Source organism: Rhinolophus hipposideros, assembly GCF_964194185.1.
Source record: "Rhinolophus hipposideros genome assembly, chromosome: 3".
NCBI classification, from domain to species: domain Eukaryota; kingdom Metazoa; phylum Chordata; class Mammalia; order Chiroptera; family Rhinolophidae; genus Rhinolophus; species Rhinolophus hipposideros.
Window position 1 is genome coordinate 55161718 of NC_138049.1, and position 26670 is coordinate 55188387.

Sequence of the window (26670 nt, forward strand, 5' to 3'; positions counted from 1 at the left end):
TTTGGCAATGATATATCTGATAAGGGGTTAATATCACAAATTTATAAAAAACTCACTCAACTCAACTCCAAAAAAAAATCAACCCAATTAAAAAATGGGCAGAGGACATGAAGAGACATTTTTCTAAAAAGGACATTCAGATGGCAAACAGACATATGAAGAAATGCTCAACCTCACTAACCATCATAGAAATGTAAATAAAAACCATAATGAGATACCACCTCACCCCAGTCAAAATGGCTATCATCAGTAAATCAACAAACAACAAGTGCTGGCACGGATGCGGAGAAAAGGGAACGCTAGTGCACAGTTGGTGGGATTGCAGATTGGTGCAGCCACTATGGAAAACAGTATGGAGGTATCTCAAAAATCTGAAAATGGAACTACCTTGTGATTCAGCAATTCCACTCCTAGGTGTCTATCTGGAGAAACCCAAAACTCCAATTCAAAAATCTTTATGCACTCCTATGTTTATTGCAGCACTATACACAATAGCCAAGACATGGAAACAACTGAAATGCCCATCGGTAGATGACTGGATTAAGAAGCTGTGGTACATGTATACAATGGAGTATTATGCAGCCATAAAGAAGAAAGACATTTTACCATTTGCAACAACATGGATGGATCTAGAGAACATTATGTTAAGTGAAATAAGTCAGAAAGAGAAAGACAAGTACTATATCATCTCACTTATATGCGGAATCTAAAGAAAAGAATAAGTGAATGAACTAATCAGAAACAGTTTTGGAGATAAAGAGAAATACTAAGGGTTGCTAGATGGGCGGGGGGGGGTGGGGTAAGGGAGAAGGTGAGGGGATTAGAAAACAGTCAGTAACCACAAGGTGGCCATGGGGTTTTGAAAATTAATTTGGGGAACGTAATCAATAATGTTGTAAAGATTTTGTAGGGTATCTGATGGACACGTGTCCCATTTGGGAGACCACTTCAGGGATGCTGTAGATGCTTGATCACTGCACTGTACACCTGAAGCTGAACAATAATGAATGCCAACTATAATTATATATGTATATATGTATATATATGTATGTATATACTTACAAGAAGTGGAGTACAGCATTAGAAATAGAGACAATGGAAATGTAATGGCTCTGTGTATCCCTCTGACAGATGTCAGAGGGATAGTGGATGGGGGGAGCGGGGTTCACACAGTGTGAGGGATATAAATGATAAACGTCTAAGTATTACTTTGTCTTGTGCACCTGAAACTAATAAAAAAAGTATATAAATAGCTCATGTCCTTTAAAGATATGCAAAGTAATAAACTGTTTTTGGTGTTATCTATAATATAGTATATATGATATGCCATATCATATAATATGATCTATATGTACATATTACATACACATATATGATGATTTTTGTGGCTCATTTGAGACATAGCAAATCGAAAGGGTGTTGGTTGAAGCTTGCAAAATTATGGTTGGTTTTTCTTGCTTGTAATCTGATTGTTAGAAAACCCATTGGTTATAATAAAAAGTGAAAATACAGCTGCCAGGAGGTGCCAATGGGCCTGAGAGACCAGAGTGATTTAAAGTTCTCAAATGCATGTTATGATCTCCCAGAAATCCTCCTGGGCATATTGTACCCACTGTAGTGGATACTGAAATATACACACAGTGTGAGGTTCCAATTTCTCAGTAATTTTAAGGTAATAGATCCTGATTTTTCCATGATGACCTTGGGAAATGCTATGTACCTTATATAACCTTAAAGTTTGTAGATCTCATCAGTATGTGGGTTCAAATGAGGTCACTTACTATTGATGGTATAATCACAATACTTGTGTGACTTTGTGAAGTCACTTAATCTTTTAAAAATCTGTTGGCTCATCTGTAAAATGAGGAAAATAATAAGAGCAACATCATTTTGTCTGTGGATTAAAAAAGATGATCCATGTAAACACTTTAGCAGAGTACCCAGCACGTAGGAACTTACCATTAATATTACTAATAAAGATATTATTCTATTTATTGATTGATTTACACTCTATTTTTAGAAGAGAATTTGAGGTGATAAAATAAAAATCAAAGATAGAGTAGAGATTCCATATTAATTTTATTTATTTCCAATGAAGTTTCATCAGAGCGAAATATCTGAAAAGAAAAGAGCAGCCATTGGAAGATAAAGAGCTGTTGATATTTGAAAAACTCAATTCAAATACATCCTAAAAAGTTGACTCTTAAAAGGTGAACCATTTAATGCGTCTTAAAAAGTCAGTTAATTTCTGTTTTGAAGATAGATTCAATTTCACAGTTCTTTCTTGCCTGCAACACAGCTAAAATATAGAGTTTTCACTTTTTCTCTCAGACTGAATTGCTATCAGATTTTTGTAAACCATTCACTCTGGAAGAATGCTTTGTTCTGGAAAAGGCAAGTGCTGGGAAAAACTCAGCAAGACTGCATAGCTTATTCTTTGAAAACTAACACTTGATAAGGGTCTTAACTCGACATGTAATTCCACTCAGTAAAGGGATCATCGAACAGAATGGATGCAATGATTAAACCATAATTACACACTGTAGCTATAATTATTTTGCACAGGAATGTACATATACAAATAAGGGAAATATTTAAATATAGGCATAGAGAAGAAGAAAAATCCATTATTTAGGATGAGAAAGGATAAATATGTGTGAAAATCAATGGAAATAAAACCAGTTTGGAAATGCTTGCATTCAAATAATCGGAAGAATAAAAAGCGTCAGTTATGACTCAGCAATCACAGAAAAACTCTCTTGGATGAGATATTTTATAATGCAAAAATTGAGAACATGGAAGGGATAAAAGTTTTTGAATGAAAGAATTAGTGAAAGCTGAGTGAATTGAAGAGGTTAGAGACATTTAAAAAGTATACTGTGAAAATGACCAAAGTAAGACATGAAGTTTTGTATGAAGCTCATTTTACATTTTACCATATTTAAGATGTTGAGCCAAGTGCTTACATTTTCTCTTTAACAACAAAAATAAAGAGAATAGTAAGCAATATTGACATTTGGAAAATTATTAGCAATGAAGATTTTATAAAAATAGCCATTAGATTATAGTGAATGAGGGGGAGACTCTAATTATTCACTTTTCTAGAAGTGGTGTGTTGCTCTGTCATTGTCAGGTGTGGAAAGCTTAAGTGCAAGAGTTTGGGGCAACCTTAAGGAAGCTAGAGGCCAGGTTAGGCACAGGGTCCGGGGTGTGAAGGAGAGACGGAGATGGGGACACCGTCAAGAGGCTACATCAGAGGCCAGGGAGGTTCATAATGGCACAGGGGGGAGTGGGTCTTTGGGGCTGGTAGAGAAGGGAGGACTGCCTAACCAACTGACTGGTATAGGGAGCAGCTGATCTGCACGAGGAGGTCACGGTTGCTTGGAATCTCTAAGGGTCCATTTTTCATGACTATGACAGAGAAATCCCAAATACCCTTCAAAATATTTGGGGATGGGTTTTAATAGATCTACAAAGTACCTATGACATTTGGGTACAGCCTAGCTTCATTATTAGGGTTTTATTTGCCCTTAGTTTCATTTTAAAGGAATAAGGAATTTTAAACCGGGATAGAATTCTGATCTGCAGATATCAAAGAGTTAGTTCCGTTAGACGATCATTAACTTCCAGGAGCCTCCAGAGTCGTAGCCAATGAAGAAGTTCCCATTCTTTAGACTGGCACCACTTTGCCTGATCCCTGGAACTTAATCTTGTTTCAAAGGGAGCTATCTAGTCAACAGTGGCGGTCACTCCTGCAGACCCTGTTAATGTCCATAACATGCTGGCAGTTACCACACTCAATAAAGCCAACAGGATTCTGTGTCCCTAAAGCTATGACAGAAATGAGTTTACAGATATCTTAACTGTCCTGTGCTCTGTCGTCATTATGCTCAATTCTCTCTGATCAAGACCACACAGCTAACCTCTTGTACCTCATGATTTAGAAGGTCTGGCCTCCCAGGAAAGAAGAAAAGCATTCCTGCCGCCTGCGTCTCCTCCTTTTGCTGAATCTGGAGAGCCCACAAAATTAGAGCTTTGCTGTGGCTCCTTCTGCTCGTTTTACAATTTGCCAATTTCTTGCAGTGCTTCGGATTGCTACAATCTTATCATTTTCAAAAACTCATCATTACTTGTTCTCTTCGTGTAGATCATTTGTAGTTATGAGGATAACCTCCCTCTGCTTTTAATCTCACACTGGGACAGGGTTTCACATTTTATTTTTCAAGTGCTCTTCCACAAAAGAGAAATAAACAGGCATTCGGATTCTCTCAAGACCAGAATACTATCATAACTTTTTATTTTTTACTGCTCTACACTCAAGGGTGGATAGAGAGGCGTTTTCATTCTCACACCAAATTACTATTAAATATAAGTGTTAAATTTAGATGGACCAGGAAAAGAGGCAAAGAAGGAAAAAGAGCTCTTGGATAGTCTTTGCCATCAACTGCTTACACTAAACAGAGAAATATTTCTGAAAATGTAAAGTTACATTTTCAAAAATCATGTATATTATATATATCATGTAATCATATATATGCATATATGTTTGTGTATATATATGATGTGTATATGTATAGATATTATTTTGCAAAGGAAAAATATGTATTCTTTTTTTAATTAAAGTTTATTGGGGTGACAATGGTTGGTGAAATTACATGGGTTTCAGGTGTATAATTCTGCATTACATCATCTATAAATCCCATTGTGTGTTCACCACCCAAAGTCAGTTCTCCTTCCATCACCATGTATTTGATCCCCTTACCCTTATCTACCACCCCCCACCCCCTTACTCTCTGGTAACTACTAAACTATTGTCTGTGTCTATGAGTTTTGGTTGTCTTGTTCTTTTGCTGTTTTTGGTTTATAGATCACATATCAGTGAAATCATATGGTTCTCTGCTTTTTCTGTCTGACTTATTTCGCTTAGCATTATACTCTCAAGATCCATCCATGTTGTCACAAATGCTCCTATATCATCTTTTCTTACTGCCAAACAGTATTCCATTGTGTATATATACCACAACTTCTTTATCCATTCATCTGTCGAAGGACATTTTGGTTGTTTCCATGTCTTGGCCACCGTAAACAAAGCTGCAATGAACATTGGAGCACACGTGTCTTTATGGATAAATGTTTTCAGATTCTTTGGGTCGATACCCAGGAGAGGGATTGCTGGGTCATGTGGTAATTCTATTCGTAAGTTTTTGAGGAACCTCCACACTGCCTTCCATAGCGGCTGCACCAGTCTGCATTCCCACCAACAGTGTATGAGGGTTCCTTTTTCTCCACAGCTTCTCCAATACTTGTTACTATTTGTCTTGTTGATGATAGCCATTCTGACTGGGGTGAGGTGATATCTCATTGTGGTTTTTATTTGCATTTCTCTGATGATTAGTGATGAGCAATTTTTCATACGTTTGTCTGCCATTTGTATGTCCTCTTTGGAGAAATGTCTCTTCAGGTCCTTTGAGCATTTTTCGATTGGGTTGTTTGCTTTTTTTGTTGTTGAGTTGTATGAGTTCCTTTTATGTTTTGGATATTAGGCCCTTATCGGAGGCACTGTTTGCAAAAATCTTCTCCCATTCAGTTGGTTGCCTCTTTATTTTGTTGATGGTTTCCTTTGCTGTGCAGAAGCTTTTAAGTTTGATATAGTCCCATTCATTTATTTTAGCTTTTACTTCCCTTGCCTTTGGAGTCAAATTCATAAAATGCTCTTTGAACCCAAGGTCAATAAGTTTAGTACCTATGTTTTCTTCTATGCAGTTTATTGTTTCAGGTCTTATGCTTAAGTCTTTGATCCATTTTGAATTAATTTTGATACATGGTGATAGATAGCGTTCGTTTCATTCTTTTGCACGTGGCTATCCAATTCTCCCAGCACCATTTATTGAAGAGGCTGTCTTTTCTCCGTTGTATGTTTTTTGCTTTTTTGTCAAAAATTATATGTCCATATTTATGTGGTTTTATTCCTGAGTTCTTAATTCTATTCCATTAGTCTATGGGTCTGTTTTTCTACCAATACCATGCTGTTTTGATTATTGTTGCCCTGTAGTACAAGCTAAAGTCAGGGAGTGTGATACCTCCAACATTGTTCTTTTTTCTTAAGATTGCTTTGGCTATTCGGGGTCTTTTGTGGTTCCAAACAAATCTGATAATTTTTTGTTCTATTTCTTTAAAAAATACCATTGGGATTTTGATGGGGATTGCATTAAATCTGTATATTGCTTTGGGTAATATGGCCATTTTTTTTTTTTTTTATTAATTAATTTATTTATTAGTTTCAGGTGTACAAAACAAGGTAATACTTAGACGTTCATCATTTATATCCCTCATACTGTGAACCCCCCTCCCCCCATCCACTATCCCTCCATTTTAATTGTGTTGATTCTTCCAATCCCTGAGCACAGAATGTCTTTCCATTTCTTTGTGTCTTCAATTTCTTTTAAAAATGTCTTGTGGTTTTTAGCATATGGGTCTTTCACATCCTTGGTTAAGTTTATTTCTAGGTATTTTATGCTTTTTGATGCAATTGCAAAAGGAATTTTTTTAAATTTCTTTTTCTGAGATTTCATTGTTAGTATATAGGAATGCAATGGACTTTCGTAAGTTGACTTTGTAGCCGGCAACTTTACTGTATTTGTTGATTGTTTCTAACAGCTTTTTGGTGGAGTCTTTAGGGTTTTCTATACATAGCATCATGTCATTTGCAAAGAGTGACAATTTAACTTCTTCATTCCCAATTTGGATGCCTTATATTTCTTTCTCTTGTTTGATTGCTCTGGCGAGGCTTTTCAACACTATGTTGAAAAGCAGAGGTGATAGGGAGGGGACAGCTCTCTTGTGTTCCTGAATGTAGAGCAAAGGGCTTCAGTTTTTCACCATTAATTATGAGATTAGCTGAGGCTAAGGATAGCAACTTAGGTAAGATGGGAGGTTTTGTTAGGGCAAGTCTGATGTGATATTAAAAAATTATTTTGATTGAAGAAAGGGTAGAAGCTTAATAGCTAATGAGATGGCGGTAGCTGCCCTGGACCTCTGAAATAAGCTCCAGACATGTACTAAAGATGGAGAGAGGGACACGTTACCAAAGTGACAGTGACATGGTCTTATAACTTAGAGCAGCTACTTGTGGAAAACACAAAAACAGAAGCACAACATACTTGAAGAATAACTGTTTAAGTTTTTACAAACGTTTGAAGGAAGAACAAACAGACAAAATTCTTTTTGTGCTTTCTGCTTTGCATCTCCATTCTGGGGAATAATTTCCAAAGTAGAGAAGGTGGGAGGTGAGAATTGGAGCTGGGAAATAGCCATTTGCCCTCCTGCATGATCCGTAATTTGGTGTTAAGTCAGGGTCTGACTGTTTTTGCCTGTACAACTCCTCTGTCTTTCTGGTAATAAATTGTGTATGTCCTCATATCTGCATTGTTTAGTACAGTTCTTTCAAAGGGAGGGTTTTCTATTTTTTTATCAGCAGCCATTTAAGCACATTCTATGATAGATATCGTTTTGAAGACTCCAATTTTCCTTCTGTTTTCACTTTTGCTTGGACAGAAAGGTGTAAAGTTTAATCTTAAAAAATCTGAGACAAATGCCCCAGAATCATAGTTTGGTTATTCGGATTGTGGACTGGCCATTGAATTGGTTTCTTTATGGAGTATGAGGCTTACCCAAGAAGAACTCAAACACGACATTCTTCAGTTCGCTAGTTAACCAGCTAGAAAGAGCTCCATGTCCGCTTAGACTAAGAAGAGTGCTGTGACTATACAGAGTAACAAAGAAAATGGTCTAGAAAATCAGAGGCCACTGAACTTTATGTCCCTGCCCAACTATAGTATTATTCAGAATTTATGGTTATACCAGCCTGTGCACCCTCAAAACATTTTCCCACGTATTTTAGGATTCTCACATAAATATTGCTGCAGTAAGTATCATCAACATTTAGTAGCTGTTTTTCAAGAATAGCCAAGTGACATTATTATGGCCTGCCATCAAACCAGGGGAGTTGTGTAGGAGGCCAAAGCTGATCATTGCAGATAAAGACGATGTTTATACAGAGGTGCACAGCAGAGTTTATGCCAAAAAACCTGTATATGCTTCCATATATTAGCAGCGTATTTGAGTCTTCTGTCTGCTTTTGGTACAGTGCTTCTCATATGTTTTCATCCAAATAGTTTCAGTGAGAGGGGAGAGTGAATGTGGATCTACCTCATAGATAATTTTTTTGAAGTCTTGTATTTGTTTTTAAAAATTTGTGTGGATTTTGTATTCAATTAAAAATGTTTATAAAATAGTATTTTGCTCTTGTACGTTTCACAACTGTCTCTGGAAAATTGTCTGCAGTTCTCATATTTTAATTTACATAAGGGTCACCTAGAATGCTTGTTAAAATGTGATTCTTGGTCTCTATATTCATCCTGTCCCCTACTCCCCATCCTGATTTGGTGAGTGTAAGGTAGAGCCTGGAAATAAGCACCCCAGGAGATTGATTCTGTTCAGTTGACCCAAGTAGCATGCTATGAGAAACATAGCTTTAGGAAGCAGCCCTGCGGTGTCTTGTTCCCTCAGTTTGAGAAGCACCTCTCTAAACACTCTAAGAATATTCACCACACAAATGAATAATCCATCCTAAGTTTTATTGACCATTCCTGCCCTTAACTCATCCTGTGGTCAACCAGTCTGAACTCTTAGCTTTCTTACAAGACCCACATTTCTCTATCTTCAGTGTGATCACTAGCCAGTCCGTATATTTCATTGACACATCTTCAAATTATATTGTTCCTTCCAGGATCTCAAGTTCTGCCTTCCCCCAAAAGAGCTCATCCTTTTCCACCCACTCAATTTGCCATGAATTTTCTCCTACGCTCTCCTCAATCCTTGTCTTACTGTTTATATACATGTTTTGTTCCTAATTGAGCCTATGTTCCACAAATGGAGTCCATGCTAGATAAATCCCTGGGTCTCCAGTAATACTTACCATGGTCCTTTGAATGTAGTAGCTGCTCAATAAATATTGGTTGAATGCATGACTCAATGAGAAAACGCTGGTATGTAGAATTGGGAATAATACAAAAAAGAAGAAACAATAGCTGCTACTTAGTTCTGGTGAAGTGGTGATGAACTGAAGATTGTTACTTTTCTTTAGAGATAATTAGGCGGAAAGAAAATCCAAAAATGATTATTGCAGTGATACAATAAAAAATGAATATTTAGATCTATTGAATGTACAGCACGAAGAGTGAACTTGAATGTAAATTATGAAATTTAGTTAATAATTATTTACCAGTATTGCAACACATGTACCATACTAATGCAAGATATTAATAATAGGTTAAACTAAGTAGGAGGAGCTTGAGGGGATATATAAATCTATACTTTCTGTGCAATTTTTCCGTAAACCTGGAACTGCCCCCAAAATAAAGTCTATTAATTAAAAAAGAGTGGGTACTTAGTAATAAGGGAGAAATAAAGGAGTAAGGTGAAATGATAAGAAATTAATTGAAACAGAATTCACCCAATACTTGTCATGAGTGGTGTTTTAAGAGGAGGAAAGCAAGGCCTGACTCTCTATGATTGGGAACACTCTTTCATGATTGTTATACATAACACTTCTAAAGAATTCTTTGAACTCAGCTTTTTCATTAGTGAAATGAGATTTTTCATGTTTAGAAGCATATGCTAAAACGCAAGTATCAATAAGCAAGCATGAACCTTATAATAAACATTGCCCAAGAATTCACCTTGTTACAAATGACAGCGGAATTGGTAAAGCAAGTGTATTTATAAGGGCAGAGGTGAAACGAACCTGTAGGCAGGATATAGCCTACCAAGTAGTTTAAAGAATACTTTCAGGGGAATGAGGAGACCTGCTATAGCATCAACCAATCATGGTTTGACAACAAGAGTGATGAGAGAAAGAGAGGAGCGAGCAAGTAAGCTTTGTAGAGCTGGGCTCACACATATTCCGCGGTTCATTTCAGAGGGAAAAAAATAATTTTCAATTTATGTATAGTGTAAATATCTAAATGATTCAATGTAGAACATCATATTGCAAACTCCTTCAGAATTATGCAGTCAGCACAACCTGCAAATTTGAATTGTTTTGTTTTAACCTTTATCACGGTTCTCCATCTTCCATCTAGTGTTATTGCAATCCAGGATCTGTCTTTATTTTGCTGCTAAGCCATTTTCATGTGCATTAATATATATACAATTATATATGCTTTATATGTATTTCTCTATAAATAGAAAAGAGCTGTTTGCCCCTAGTAAGTGTTTTTATTTAGCTTTCCCTTTCTCTGTTGATATGGAGAATATCATTTGCAGTGTATGACTATACCAGACAAGGTGGTTGTGTGTGCTCTCAAGGCAGGACTTCTAGATGCAACTGGCTGAGGCTAAATCTTTTCAGAAACTTGCACAGCACCATAGTGCAGTGCTTCTCAAACTTCCACAGGGAAACAAACCATGTGGAGATCTTGTTAAAATGCAGATTCTGAATTGGTAGGTCTGGGGAGGGGCCTAAGAGTCTGAATTACTAACAATTTCTTGGTGATGCTGGTGCTGCCTAGCAGGGGGCAGAGGGCGGCCTTTTACCACGTGACTGTCATCTGATCTGATCTGATTTTTTTTTTTTTTAAACTCTAGGGAACCTCGAGACAGGGAGGAAGTCTGATTCCTCCCGCCCCCACTGATCCATTCAGATGGCTGTTCCAAGGATTAACGTCTTGTTTGTTTTCTTTGTTGAGTCTACAAGGCAGGTAGGTATAAGTTTTTATGAACACCTCTAAACACCATACATGGTACAGCATGTGGCTTGTGTAAAAGAGATTGTGTGTGAGTAGTCAGAGTAAACAATCATCAGGGAAAAGGCTTCATCCTAGCTCAGAAAGATACATTAAGGGCAGCAAAACTGGCACTTGGTTATGTTAAATAGAAAAGGAGGTGTTCTCCATGATCATCTTTTAGAAAGTAAAGTGGTGATGAACTGGCAATTAAAAATCGGCATTTTCATAAATCTAGAGATGATTTCTCAATGGCCCATTCCTATGAATCTTCTGCCCTCTGCACATTTTCACACGGTTTCATGACTCAGCTCTGTATAGACAATATATGGGTAAAACACCTTATATTGTTATTTATTGTGTAAATACATTTAGCACAAACAGATGGATCAATGAACTCACAAAGATTGTCTGCAAGTCCAAATTTTCCTGCCAGATGAGAGCAGTAACCTGCTGAAAGCAGTTAGCAGAGGATCTGAAGTCAGAGTACGGGAGGGGTGGGGGAGAGTAAGAATAACGGGAAGGAAAAGACAGCTTCAGCTGAGGGAATTCACTCCAGAGGAGGAAGATGTGTTCTGCTCCCCAACCTTGCAGGTAGCATGTTTGGCTGCCACAGGAGCACATTATTTGTTCCTCCACCCCCCACCCCTCCCGACACTGAACTAAAGAATGCATTGTGGGAAAACCCATCGTGACATATGACACAGTGCAAAGGAAGATCACAGCGTGAGGCAGCATCAAGGAGTTGACATGGCCTTGATGCACTCGGGCACAGCACGGGGTCGCCGGGATGAGTGGCTCTTCCAACTGAAGCCCGGGTGCAATTTGCACAATTCTGAGAGCTCCCGGTGAAGCCCCGAGCCCCTGTAAACTGGGCCAAAGAGGAGAGCAAAGACCCTGCCCCCTGCCTGGTGACACACAAAGAAAGGCATTTCAAAAGGAACTTAGTTAAAAGGAGGAAAAATTGTACACAAATATTAGAGGAAAATTGGAATGGATTTTTAAAAAGAATCTAACATTAAGAATGGGAGCAAAGGGGATGGGAAGAAAATGGAAAGTGCAGGAAACTGGCTGGCAAAGCACATATCAAAGTGATGTGTCAAACTTTCTTCTTTTTCTTTTTTTAAGAGACTCTGGGGAATGGTACAAGTGAACCTGATTTGTTTTGGTTAAAGAGTCTTTCCTCCCCTCACTCTTTCATAACTTTTCAGCGGTTGTCCATGTCTAAATGAAAGTCTGCATTTTTTAAAAAAGAGAAACCCTGCAAGCCCAATCAGCGTTCCTTTCTATTCTGTCTATCATAATATGCCACTTTTTGTTCAGTAGATTTACATTTCAGAATTTCTGTATTGCTGCCATATGTTAATTATTAATCTTCTACCAGTCCCTTCTCTAGAAGCATTTCCAACTTTGATTTCACTATCCATTCTAAGGAAAATAAGCATTAATCATAACCTCTTTGTAGTGGGTATTTTCCTTTTCTCACTCTGTGAAGAATCTACCCTCTTGCGTTGCTAGAGAAGTACTTAGAGAAATCTTGGCGATTTTAAAACGCAGCCTACAAATGCTTGAGATTAAGAATGATCATTGTTTTACAGAGTCATTGAAAGCTATTTTCAAAAATTTTTGGTTATGTTATAAACAAGAATTTTATTATTACATAATTGCAGTTAGGGTAGTAAAAAATTAACCAGTTCTGTTTTGACTCAGCTAACCAGGTTCCTACTGTTCAAGCCAACCCAACAGCCAGACCAATCATTTGTGGCCCTGCCTTTGATGGAGTCTGCTCTTTACTTGTAACCCTTGAGGTGGTGTTAGTGTTGCTTATTGATTTCATTTCATATTTAATCAAAAGAAACAGATCAAATTTACTATTTCAAGTTATATTTCAATATGACTGCTTAATGGTTATGATTTTTTGTAACTTATTTCTGTCTCTAAAATTGGTTTACTACTTATAATAGCTGTTCTTAATATTTTAGGAGAAGAACTTTGCAAAAGCTATAAAAGTGAAGTGTATGTGTATGTATGTGTATGTGTGCATGTGTGCGTGTGTGTGTATTTTCTTTTTAATGTAAAAATTTATTTTATTTTAAGCTGCTAGTTTCAAATATTTCTAACCTCTTTTAAATATTTTTACACCCTATTTATTTATTTTGACATTCAATATTATTTATATTAATTTTAGATGTACAGCATCTATAAATGGTTAAGAAGTGATCCCCCTGACTAGTCTAGGACCCACCTGGCATTATACATAGTTATTATCATATTACTGACTATATTCCCTATGCTGTACTTTACATCCCCATGACTATTTTGTAACTACCAATTTGTACTTCTTAATCCCTTCAACCTCTTTCACCCTGCCCACCTGTTCCCCAATAAATCTAGGACCCATCTGACACAATATATAGTTATTACAATATTAATATTATTGACTATAATATTATATTGACTATAATATTATTGTCAATTAATATTTTTGACAATATTATTGACTATATTCCTTATGTATACCCTACATCCCCATGACTACTGTGTAACAACCAACTTGTTGAATATCCATTTTGTTAGCCAGATTAGGAAGGTTTTCTGTCATTATATCCTCAAATAGGTTTTCAATTCCTTGCTCTCTCTCTTCTCCATCTGGTGTCCCTATGATGCGAATATTGGTACCCTTGATGTTGTACCAGAGGTCCTTTAAACTGTACTCATTTTTTTGGATTCCTTTCTTTTTTTTACTGTTCTGATTGGGTTTCTGTTACCTTTTCTTCTAAATCGCTGATTCAATCCTCTGCTTCATCTAATCTACTATTGATTCCCTGTAATGTATTCTTCAGTTCAGTTATTGCAGTCTTTATTTCTGACTGTTTTTTTTTTTTTTAATGTTTTCTCTCTCCATTTTTATGTTTCCTGTCTCTTTGTTGAAGTTCTCCCTGAGATCCTTGAGTATTTGAACTCTGTGTCTGGTAAATTGCTTGTCTCCATTTTCTTTAGTTTCTTTTCTGGAACTTTGTTCCGTTCTTTTATTTTTCTCCCCATTTTGGTGACTTCCCTGTGTTTGTTTCTACGTATTAGGTAGAGCTCCTGGTCTTAGTAAAGTGGCCTTATGTAGCAGGTGTCCCATGGGGAACAATGGCACAGTCTCCCTGGTCATCAGAGCAGCATGCTTCAGGTGTGTCACTTGTGTGGGCTGTGTGTGTCATGTTGTAGTTTGCACTTCATTGGGAGGGTGTCACGCAGGGTATCAGGCGGGGCTCTCAGCGGGGTCTCTGCTCCCGCTCCCCACATAAGAACGCAGGACATGGTGAGGCCAAAAAGGAACACCCACGGAGCCATAGGTAGGGGAGTCATATCACTATATTCTCACCGGCGGCATCTGCCTCTCTGCAATCCGCTTTTGCTAGCCCCCATTCCTTTCTGCTAGCGTAGCCACAGCAGTTATATTAGTGGCCAATGGCTTATGGGTTACAACAGCTGGTGGCCAACTAGCCACAGCTGCTGGCCATCTGATCACAGTTGATGGCCATTTACTACTCGAGCCAGCACCTTTCTATGTGAGGCCGAGAGCCTGGAAACTGCTTTTTGGGGCTTTGTCCCCACAGAGGGATTGATCCCTGGGCTGATTGGTTTGAGGAATGGCCATGACTACAGTGGAGTTGTTGTGCAGAGGCTGAACCTACAGAGCAGGATTTGCTTTAGCAGGACTGTGATGCCTGCCCAGTCCGCCCATTGGGTGTGTTGTCCTTGGAGGCAGCAGTGTGATGCTCCAGCGTGGACTAAAGCTGGCCCGTGGGCGTACCAGCCCCAGCGCCTCCTGGGAGGGGACCTTCCGTAAGCCAAATTCAGCTGCAGCCTGTGCCCTGCCGGGGCCACCTGGCATGAGCCACAAAGCAATCCACCAGCCACGTTGTGCTGGGAGGTGCCTGGAAAGGCCAATCCACAAACCAAGATGGCTTTTGCTAGTTCAGGGCTTAGGGCTGCTCAGCCAAAGGTCCAGGACATGCTCAAATCAGATGTTTGGGTGTGTGAAATATTGTGATATTTTAGAAAATTTTGCAGCATGAGTCAAGGTTGGCGGTTTATATGGAAAAGCCACTGGAAGCGGCTTGGGTGGGCCAGAAAGTTGGGAGGGGCGTGGTCTCAGAATCTCTGGGGTGGGGCCCGGTTGATGCAGACTTAAATATGGCGGCTACCTGTGTCTGCATGCCGGAAAGGGAGAGGGCTCAACAAAGAGACAATGGGTTCCACCAACTCCTCATCCCGGACAAAGCTGCCCCTCCAGTCCTTGTTGTGAAACCAGACAACTTTGTTCCTCCCTGTCTGTCCCTGGCGCCTTTGGAGCTGCTGCCTCAGTGCTGGATGGAGCTCAGAGTGAGTCCGTCAGCAAGTAAGTCCATGCGCGGGCCCTTTAAGAGGAGCGTCTGGGACTCTGGCTCACTCAGCTATAATCTTCCCTGGTTTTCACAACCAGAAGTTATGGGGACTTCTGTCCCTGGCACTGAGACCCTAGGCTGGGCAGGGGGAGCCTCACGTGGGGTTGAGACCTTTTCCTCCTCTGGGGGAATCTCTGCAGCTGAAATATCCCTCCCCATTTTTAATGGTTGCACACAGGTGTGGGACCAGCTGTTTCTGTGTTTCTGCCCCTCCTCCCAGTCTTGAAGTAGCTACTTCAAGTTGTAGGACTTTGGTTCAGCTAGACTTTAGATGATTCTCAATGATGCTTGTTCTATAGTTTAGTTGTAATTGCTGTGGTTGTGAGAGAAGGTGAGCACAACGTTTACTACTCTGCCATCTTGACTGGAGTGTGTATTTTCTTTATACCATTTCAAGGCATTTCTAGGGCCCTGAAAGATTATGCATGAACGCTTTAAGGTTTTTGGAACGTAGATCAAGAATTCATGATAGTGGTACAGAAGTTTCTGAATTTTACTGCCCCACTTTCTCACCTCTACCCACACAAATTCCACCTGAAGGCTGTGTTGTTTAGTATCACATATAAATGATCCCAACATGAAGTCTGTCAGTTGCATTGTTTGGTTGCTGTGCAGGATTTTGGATGTCAACTCTATTACTCTTTGGTGTTGCAGCTGTATTTACTTGGTGCAATATTCTACTTGTGGTCCTCTTGATTTCACTTTTGTTAAGCAATGTGTTTGATGTGGCGAAAGGTACTCATAATTTTCATTCCCCAGAGTGAAATGATGCTCTGCATGTTTTCACATGCTTGTTTACCGTCCATACCTTATTTACCATACCTTTCTTGGTGAAATGTTTGTTCAAAAATGCACTCATTTTAAAAACTGAATTGTTTATTGAATTTTCAAAGGGCTTTATATATTCTGGATATAAGTCCTTCATTAGCTATGTGATTTAAAAATATTTCATTTCTGTCTGTGGTTCTTAGAATTTTTTTGCAGAACAGAAATTTTTAACTTTGATGAAGTGCATTTATTAATTTAGTCTTTTATGGATCATCTTATAGTTGTATCTAAGAACTCTGCCTAACCCAAGGTCACAAAGGGTTTCTTCTAGAAGTTTTATTTTTTGCATTCAGGTCTATGATTCATTTTCAGTGAATCTTTTGTATATGGTTTGAGGTATGAATTGACGTTAATCTTTCTTGCATGTGGACATCCAATTTTTCCAACAGTATTTATTGAAGAGTCTATCAATTTTTTACTGAATTGCCTTTGCACATTTGTAAAAATCAAACACACACACACACACATACACACACACACACACACACATGGCTCACTTTCTGGACTCTTCATTTTGTTCCATTAATCTGTTCGTCTATTTTTGTATTTATGCCACACTGTCTTGATCATACTACAGTTATAAAATAAATCTTAAGATAAACTAGTTTAGTCTTTTCTTTTTCAAAGTTGTTTTGGGTATTTTCAGGTCCATAGACTTGTTATAAAAATGCATACTGAGATTTTGATTGAGAATGTGTCGACTCCGATCAATTTTGGAAAAATTGACCCCTTAACAATATTGAGTCTTCTGACCTCTTAACAATATTGGTCTATCTCTGCATTTATTTAGGTGCTTGTTAATTTTTCTCAGCAATGTTTTATAATTTTTACATCTTTTGTGTGATTTATTGCTAAATATTTTAAAATTTTGTTGCTATTGTAAATGCTATTGATTTTTAAGTTTCATTTCTGATTGTTCATTGTTAGCATATAGAAACACGATTGATTTTCATATATTGATCTTGTATGTGCAATCTTGCTAAACCCACTTATTAGGTTTTATTTTTTTTTTGTAAATTCTATTTGCTTATGTAGATATTTCTTATATAGACAATCATGTTGTTTGTTAATAAAGACAATTGTATTATTCCCTTTCCAATATGGATGCTTTTATTTATTTTTCCTACTTCCCTACTTCATTGCTGTGTAGACCCTAGTACAATTTTGAACAGAGTGGTGAGATAAAACAGTCTTCCCTTGTTTCTGACCAAAGAGGCCAAAAAACATTTGGTCTTCTGCAATTAAGTATGATGTCTCTGTTTTTTTTTTTTTAATTTTGTTTTATTAATGTCCTTTATCAGATCGAGGAAGTTTGCTTTGACTTTTTATAAGGAATATGTAGTGGGGGTTTTCAAATACTTTTCCTGCATTAAAAATCTATTTTTAATATTAAAATATATATTATTAAAAATAAAAATATTTTAAATATTAATGCTATGGTTTTTAAAAAAATTGCATTGATTGATTTTTGAATGTTAAACCAACCTTGCATCCTAAGGGAAATCACTTCTTGGTCATGATATATTATATTTTTATATATTGTTGGATTTGGTTTGCTAATATTTTCTTTAGCATTCTGAATCTCTATTCATAAAGGGTATTGCTCTGTAGTTTTTTTTGTGTGTGATGTATTTGGGTTTGCTGTCAGGGTAATGCCGGCTTTATAGAGTGAGTTAGGAAGTGTTTGCTTCTCCTCTGGAAGAGTTTGTGTAGATTTGGTATAATTTCTGTTTATTTACTTATTATTTTTGAAAATTGAGATATAATTGACAGATAATATTGTGTAAGTTTAAGGTGTACAAAGTGTTGATTTGATACATTTATGTATTGCAATATGATTACCATCACAGCATTAACCAACACCTCTACCATATCACATAATTATCATTTGTTTTTTGCGGCTATTTAAAATCTAATCTCTTAGAACTTTGAAGCATATAGTATAGTATTATTGACTATAATCACAATGTTGTACGTTGTCTCTAGAACTTACCTTCTAAGTGCAAGTTGGTACCCTTTGACCAACATCTCCCCAATTTCCTACCCCCTCAGCCCCATAACCACCATTCTACTCTCTGTTTCTATGAGTTTAATTTTTTTAGATTCCATGCAGTATTTCTCTTTCTCTGTCTGATTTATCTCACTAGCATGACACCCTAAAGGGCCATCCATGTTGTAGTAAATGGCAGGATTTCTTTCTTTATCATGGCTGAATAATATTCAAATACATATAATATATAATCTATATCTCTATATAAATCTATATCTACATCTATATACCTATATATAAAATATATAGATATGTATATATAGAATATGTATATGTGCATATATATATCTATATATTTATATTTATATAGATATATATATCTTTATCCATTCTTCCATCGGTGGACATTTAGGTTGTTTCCATATCTTGGCTACTATTGCAACTATTTTTGATCAATTTAACTATGATATATCTTGGTGAAGATACTATTATGTTTCATGTGCTTGGGGTTCTATGAGTTTCCTTGAACTGTGTGCTTACAGTTTCATCAAATTTGGAAAAATTTAGGCCATTATTTATTTAAATGTTTTTTCTGTATTCTCTTCCAATTATATTCTCAAGGTTGTCCCACAGCCAACTAGTGCTCTGTCCATTATTTTGATTCTCTTTTTCTTTCCGCATTTTATTTTGGATGGTTTTAATTACTATTTCTTCAAGTTCACCAATCTTCTCTTCTGCAATGTCTAATCTAATATTTTTCCCGGTGTATTTTTTATTGAACACATTGTAATTTTTATTTTCCAGAAGTTCAATTTAGATCTTTTAATTTCTAATGTCTTTTTTTAAAATTAAAGTTTATTGAGTTGACAGTTGTTAGTAAAGTTACATAGATTTTAGGTGTACAATTCTGTATTACATCATCTATAAATCCCATTGTGTGTTCACCACCCAGAGTCAGTTCTCCTTCCATCACCGTATATTTGATCCCCTTTACCCTATTAATTCTAATATCTATGTAGATTTTTTTGATTTTCTTTCTTCACCTCATTATGGGTCATATTTTTCTAGTTCTTTGCCTATGAGTCCTTTTTGATTAGACATGATATCTAGTGAATTTAAACTTATTTGGTGCTATATACTTTTTTATTCCTGAAAATAGTCGTAAGTATATATTCTGAGATGGAATTATAATGTGGAACAGTTTGATCCTTTTGAGTCTTGCTGTTTTCCTTTTACCTGTTATATAGTTCTGGCGCAGTGTCCACTCCAGTGCTAATTATTCCCCACAACTGAAGCAAGACCTCTCTACCAAATGCACTGTGAGTTGTGAGGTTTTCAGACTGGCTGTGGGAGCAGGCACTATTCTTGGCCCTGTATGAGTTCTGGGCACCATCAACTCTAATTCTTTCACGTGATTCTTGCCTGAACAGCATGTCGTTTTCTCATACACATTTACAGGTAGGTTCTCTGCTGAATACTTGAGAGGAGCCTCCTGCCAACCCTGGAAGCTCTCTCAACTTTGATTTAGAGGATGTGATTACACAGGAAAGTGGAACTTGAAAGATGGGTACACTTTCTGTGGGTGGAGAGGAGACTCCAGGGTATCTAAGCAGGACAATTCCTAGAAAACATGGTATAGAGGCCAAAAGAACCATCTAAATGAAACTCTTGAAGAGATAGTGAGAAGACTCATTCAATTGAAACTGAAGTTTCTTGTAGTGGGAAAGGTGCAGTCCTTTTAGAAAGGTAGAGTAATGCCTCTTCTATGGTCCAAAGCAGTGAAGGCTGGGGCAGGTTTATCTATTTAACTAATATAGCTCAGGACCTAACTGTGCTGAAGACTGTTAAGACAGTGATAGACACAGAAACCTGCATTTCTGTCCCAAGGAGCTCATTTTTAGTGCAAAGCCCAGATTCAGGAGTGTTTGCCTTATTCCTTAGAAAGAACTGATTGCTTTTGCAAAGAGGCCTGTGAAACAAAAGTCATGCTTTTAGCCAGAATCTGGCAGTTGTGTATGTATATGAGAGAGGGAAGAGACTGGGAAATTCAGCAAGAGTAACTTTTCAGGATTGGATGTGAAAAGTTTGGATGGTGGCAGTGGGGGTGGGCAAAGAAGAAGCAAGTTTCAAAAAAGAGGAGTTGACTAGATTCTGAAACAGCTTTCATATACAAGGTGAAAGCAGGAAGCAGCCCCGGATGACTTGAAGGCTTTGGGGAGGCTTGATTGATAGAATGCTGGTACCAGGAATAGAAATATGGATGATAGAAGAGGAGCTTATTTCAAAGCGAAGATGACAAGTTTATTTTTAAGTGTTTGAATTTTGAGGTGACAGTGGGACAGCAAAGTAGATATGTACAGGTGTTGTTTGAAAATATGGGACTGTAAGGAGCGTTCAGGCCTCAGGATATAGATTTGGGAGTCACCTGTGAAATTATTCCCTTGGTCAATTCATTCCCTTGGTTATTCATTTACCAAATGATTAACATCAACAATTTATCATACGCTAAGCTTGGCATTGAGATGTAAAGACGCAGAGGTGTGGTCTCTGTCCTTGAGGAGCAAGTGAACAGATGGGGTACTATAATGTGGTAAGGGCTGGGATAGTCATGCAGTGACACCCAATTCAGAGTAGGGAGTGCTTGGAAAGCCTCCTGGAAGAGGTGTCATGTGAGCTGTGCCTTAGAACAAGTAGATGTTAGTCAGGAAGACAAGCAGGTAAAAGGTATCTAAGGCTGAGGAAACAGCAAATGAAAAAATATACAGGCAAGAGACAGCATGGCATATTCGGGATCTGGTTGGAGAAATGGATACCTGTGAGGGAGAGATAAAAGATAAAGCCAGAGAGGGAGGCAAAAGTTAAGCTATGAAGGACCTTGGAGGGCACTTGGTGACTTTGAATTGCTTTGCAGAACATCCAGTTGAGGATGTCCCAAGCACAGAACTTCATCCTGTGTGTAATGGGTTTCTCTGACTACCTCAAGCTTGGAAGCAGTGTGATCAGATCAGCAGTTTATGAACCTGGAAAACATTATGCGAAGTGAAATAAACCAGACACAGAAAGAAAAGAGGCATGATTTCACTTATACGAATGTGGAATCTAAAAAAGTCTCATATATAGCATCAGAGAGTAGAACAGTGGTTACTAGGGGTAGAGAGGTGGGGAGAATGGGGAGATACGCAGTACAAAGTTGCAGTTATGTAGGATGAGTAAGTGTAGAAATTTAATGTACAGAATGATGACTATAGTTATTAATACCGTGTTTAATACTGGAAATTTGCTATGACAGCAGATTTCAGGTGTTCTTATCACACACAAAAAATAGTAGCTATGTGAAGAGAAGACATGTTCATTAGCTTGAGTAAGGTAACCATTTCACTATATGCATATCAAATCATCATGTTGTACACCTTAAATATACATAATTCTTATTAAGGATAAAATAAAATAAATAGAAAGACTGCTCTGTCAGTGGTGTGATGAATTATTGGAAGGACTGCAGGCTGAAGTCAGGGAGTCTAGTTACAACACTACTTTAGTTATAAAGGAGAAATGAAGAGGGTCTGAGTTAAGGCAGTGTCAATGGGAATGGAGAAAAAAGGATAGTCAGAAAGATTGAAGAGTTTAACAGGCAGGATTTCATGACAGGTTGGATATAAGAGATTTGAATATGGGGTTTCTTAGCATATAAGTGATATTTGAGAAATTGAAGGGAAGAGCTGTCTCAAGGATTGTGGTGATACAAAATAGAGTCTAGGTTGAAACCTCCATCAGATGCCCCCAATCCTGGGACTCCTGTGATTTGATGGGTTTTCTAAGAAAGGAGGTATGAAGAAAGATCTGAAAATGGAGGAATGAAGCTAGATGAATACTATCACTTAAGGGCGCAGGACAAGGACAGGAATTAGTAGAGGAAGACTAGAAAATAAGGATTATGTAATGCTGTAGAGCTCTGTGATGGTCTCAGTAGAGAAAGTGTGCTCAAGAAAGACAGCAGCTGGAAGGATAACACTTTTTTGGACACTAGCAGGTCCCAGGTAACCTTAAACAAAGCTGGTGAGAGAATAAACTAAATAATCCCAAGTGGGACTGTGGAAGTGGATGTGGCAAATGTAGATGAAACCAGTTACGAGATTGCTGGGCCTCCAGCCTGCGCAATCGTCCTCATTAGAACAGACTCACGTTTTAAATTTAGTTCTGGTAGTTTGTGGTACAGCACTACAGTAGAACAAGAGCAAAATATGCTTCTTGAAATAGATGTCTTCTGAAGTCTACACATATACGCCACAACATTTTACAGAAAACAACCATAAAAAATAAGAAAAAACTTCCTTAAGGGATGGAATATAGTTTAAATTAGATGTTGCATCACCAGTCTTATTTTCTGACCTATTGATGGTGTACTGTCCCTGTTTTGATACATTTTATTCCCTCAGGAGCTCATGACAGAGACTTTCCTAAGCTGGAAAAACAAAAAACAAAGGCAAAACAAAACAAAACCCTTCTCTTTAGAATACGAATTGAGTTAAGTGGAGTCTACAACTGAGGAACCAAGTTTTTCTCCTTGAACAAAGTGGGTATAATGGCAACTGAGAGTTTTGCTATATGTTATTAAAGGGAGTTCTACCAAAGAGATAGAATGGCTTAAAGAATGGTGCTAAATTAGAAAAATTAGAATTAATGCACTACAACCTACTAGAAATTACTAACCAGTAGAAAACCAGCTGAACCAAAAGTTAAGGTTCATTAATGGATGACATTTTGTTTCATCACTAAAATACCAAATACTATTATCAAAATAGCAATATCATTAGTTTGTCATTGTGGTAATTTTAAAGTCTACCCAATTGAAGTGAATCTATGGTAAACATTTTTTTTTTAATCCCAGTTGTAGTTGCAATTTTCTGGTAGTTGAAGAAAAATGCTAAATTCGAATCCAAAGTTTACTCCTTTTCTGATATAGATGACTGAATTTTTTCCTATAGATTAGAAAAAAAAAGGGTTGTTTTTGACACAAATTATAAACATATGTAATATTCCTGGAATGTGGTACAAGCTCTAGTTTCTGTACTCTTATAATGAACTACATATCTTCAAAAGAAAGAATTCTAGTTTAGAGCTCAATTAAGAGCAAATAAGTATAAACAGAGTGCTTGATTCATAAAACTAAACAGCACGTTGGGATTCTGCTGCAGATGTTATACCCTGGAGTGTGCCCTGGTTTATTTTTAGCTAAATAAGAATAATAAAATCATACAGATGTGTAATAATATGTGAGTGTTGGTTACCTTGGAATGCATTCCATATATGCATAAGACAAATAAGTGGACTGTTCTAACCTCTGAAACTACAAAATGCAGTCATATTACTTTTGGCTTTATAGAGAACAACCTCCCCACAAGCCTGATGGTTCCCCTTCTCCCACATCACTCAGGCCTCGGGGTGCTTTGTGCTTGTACATGCACACACACATAAAGTAGTTCCCACCTCATCAGCGGTTTTGCTTTCCCTGGTATCATTTCAGTTCCCCATGGTCAATCGTGGTATGAAAATATTAAATAGAAAATTCCAGGAATAAACAATTCATACATGTTAAGTTGTATGCCATTATGAGAACTTCATTCCATCTCATCACGTAGGCACTGTATCATCTCACATCATCAGGGTGAGTACAGTACACTAAGCTGTTTTGAGAGAAAGAGAGAGAAAGACCACATTCACATAATGTTTGTTACAGTACATTGTTCTAACTGTTCTATTTTATTGTTAGTTATTAGTGTTAATCTTGTGCTGTGCCTAATTCATAAATTGAACTTTATTACAGGTATATATGTGTAGGAAAACACAATATATTTAGGGTTTGGTATTAAAACATGATTTCAGGCAACCACTGGTGGTCTTGGAACGTATCCCTGTCAGATAAGGAAGTACTACTGTATGTGCCTTTCTTGGTAGGAAAGATAAAGAATGGGCATTATATTGAACACTTAATATATGTCATTTTCTTTTACCTATACATTCAGTTACTGTCTGTAAACAGTTTAAGAAAAATTCCCAAGCCCTGATATTTGCATGACTTCTGATATAGATAACTGTTCTTTTTCCAGATTTTAGTGACTAATTTGCAAAGTGAATTTAATTCTTACTATAACCCTTCCTCTCTGCAAACCCTCATTGAATGCCCGCTCTGTCTGTGCTTGATGCGTGAGTGCCATCACCTTAATTGTTCTGAGGAGCACAACTGGAGAGGCCGGTGCTTGTGCATGGCAGCACAATGAGGATTTGAATCCAGGTCTGCCTGACACCCAAGCCTAATCTCTTTGCTGAACGCAAATTAGGGGATAACCATATATACTTGATAAGCTGTGTTGCCCACACAATTACTGTTCTCTCCTCCACCTATACTGTACCAAACAGTAGAGGGTAAAAGGAGAGCCACAGGGTATAATGTAATCCAACAGGGTCTGATCACTGACACTGTTTCTAAAGTGTGAATACGTCCATAGAGGTATTTGCATTTTAAAAGAGAGATGTATTAGCTATGAATGAGTAGGGGATACCCCTCTCCTTAAAAAAAAAAAAGTGTTTTGTTAGGAAGACCGTCAGGGCCACAGCAGGGAGGAGGTGGGCAGCCCTTGCTGTGAATGCACAGCAGTTGCAGGTCACTAGGCATCTGAAGCCCTCTTGAACAGTCAGGGACCCAGAAATGTCCACCTAACACCAGTTTTAGATGGTTTAGTTTTGCTGGCTGCTTGGTAGGTAGAGCCTACTGAATTTATTAAACTTGGACATTGTCCTACTTTTAAAAATACTTGAGATACTTTACAGATGAAACCTGGTAACGCTTCAGGATAGAGTCAACTTTCTAAAGGCAGCTGAAGACATCAGGGGTTTCAGGCATTGCATTGGCTCTGTTTTCTAGAAGCAAAGACAAAGACATTGGTTTATTAAAGTCTCACTTTCTGACCGCTCACATATACACATAGTTTTTTAGAGATAATTAATATATGAAAAATATTTTGTTTTTTGTAATTAAATTTCTGCAGGAATGTATTCGGTCCTCTATGTAGAGCACACAACAAAGATACTATTGAGAAATAGTATTTTTAATCAGACCCTCCTAGATTACTTTGCTCCCTGCAGATGTCCTTTCAACCAGGACCAGATGGGATTAGAAGGTATATATTAAACTGGCTTTATAAAAGGCACCTTTTATAGGCATCACATGTTGCCCCTCTATGAGGGCAGAAAGCACACATGGTGAATGACTTTCAATGATCAGATGTCGCATATGAACAGACCTCATTCCATTTCTGATGACAATACCTCAACAAGCAATCATATCTTCGGAACTGTAGATACAAATGAGAGTTATAAACCCTGGATTGAGAAAACCTTGGGTATCATGATCTTTCTATATTGCTTTGTTTTTCTCAAAATCTTTGACTTACTTTTTGAGATTTTGATACGTCCCCTTGCTCAGACTAGATTTAGACATTGATAAAAGAAAAAAAAGGGCAGATCAGTGAGGCTGACTTATTGTATACAGTAATTACCTTTTTGGACATTTTATGTCCCTTGTCATAGACGAAGGAGTTCCATAGGCCACTTTCTTAGCTCACAGTGTGGAACTTGATATGCTATGAATCCTTATGGGACTGAAAGGGAACCTTGGGGGAAAGAGTCATTTCTCAACTCAGGTTGGGTCTGACAAAAGGCAGATGTTTTAGTTAACAGTTTGTGTGTAACAAACCCTCCTGAAATTCAGTGGTTTAAAACATTGATTTATTGTTTCTCATGGTTCTTTGGAGTGTCTGGGCTCAGTGTCTTATGCAGTTGCAGTAAGACGGAAGCTGGGATTGAAGGCTTGGACATCCAAGATGGAATCCTCATTTATATATCGGGCACCTCCACTGGGAGCACTGGAACAGCTAGGGCTGGCTAGGCATTTCTCTCTTTCCATGTAGCCTCTCTATCTTGGGCTACGTTGGACTTACTCAAACTGGTGATCTCAGAGTAGTCAGATTTCTTACCTAGAGGTTGGCTTTCCTCAGAAAAAGAATTCCAACAGGTGGAGATACAGTTGCATTGTCTTTTTATGACTTAGTCTCTGAAGTGGTGCAGTATCACTTTTCTACTGGCCAATGTGAGTCACAGGGGCCAATCCAGATTCAAGGGGAGAGGATTTATGCAAAGGTATGTATCCCAGGATGGTTTGATTCATTGGGGGAGCCAAGTTTAGAGACTAAAACCCACAGTAGAATAAGGATTTTTGGGAGAATTTCTAACTAAATTGGGTTCATAGCCATTGTTAAATATCCACAATGATACTGGGGGGCCCGCAGACTGGAAGTAGATGTGGTGAACCCATTCTGTAGGCATAAGCCACGAATTGTCCCTGAAGTACCTGTAAAAAGGGCATAGAAAACTGGTTCAGTGGGGAGGAAAGGTTGGGTCCTTTGTCAGAATTCATTATTTTTGAACTGGCCAAGGCCATCTATGGGAGTGTTGTGGGAGACAAGGGGAAGCCCATACCTGTAAACAGATGAATGTGCTTCTGAGGTCCTTCACCAGATAAATTCCTGTCCTCACAGGCACTATTACTTGGCATTAAATAATAAAGCTGATA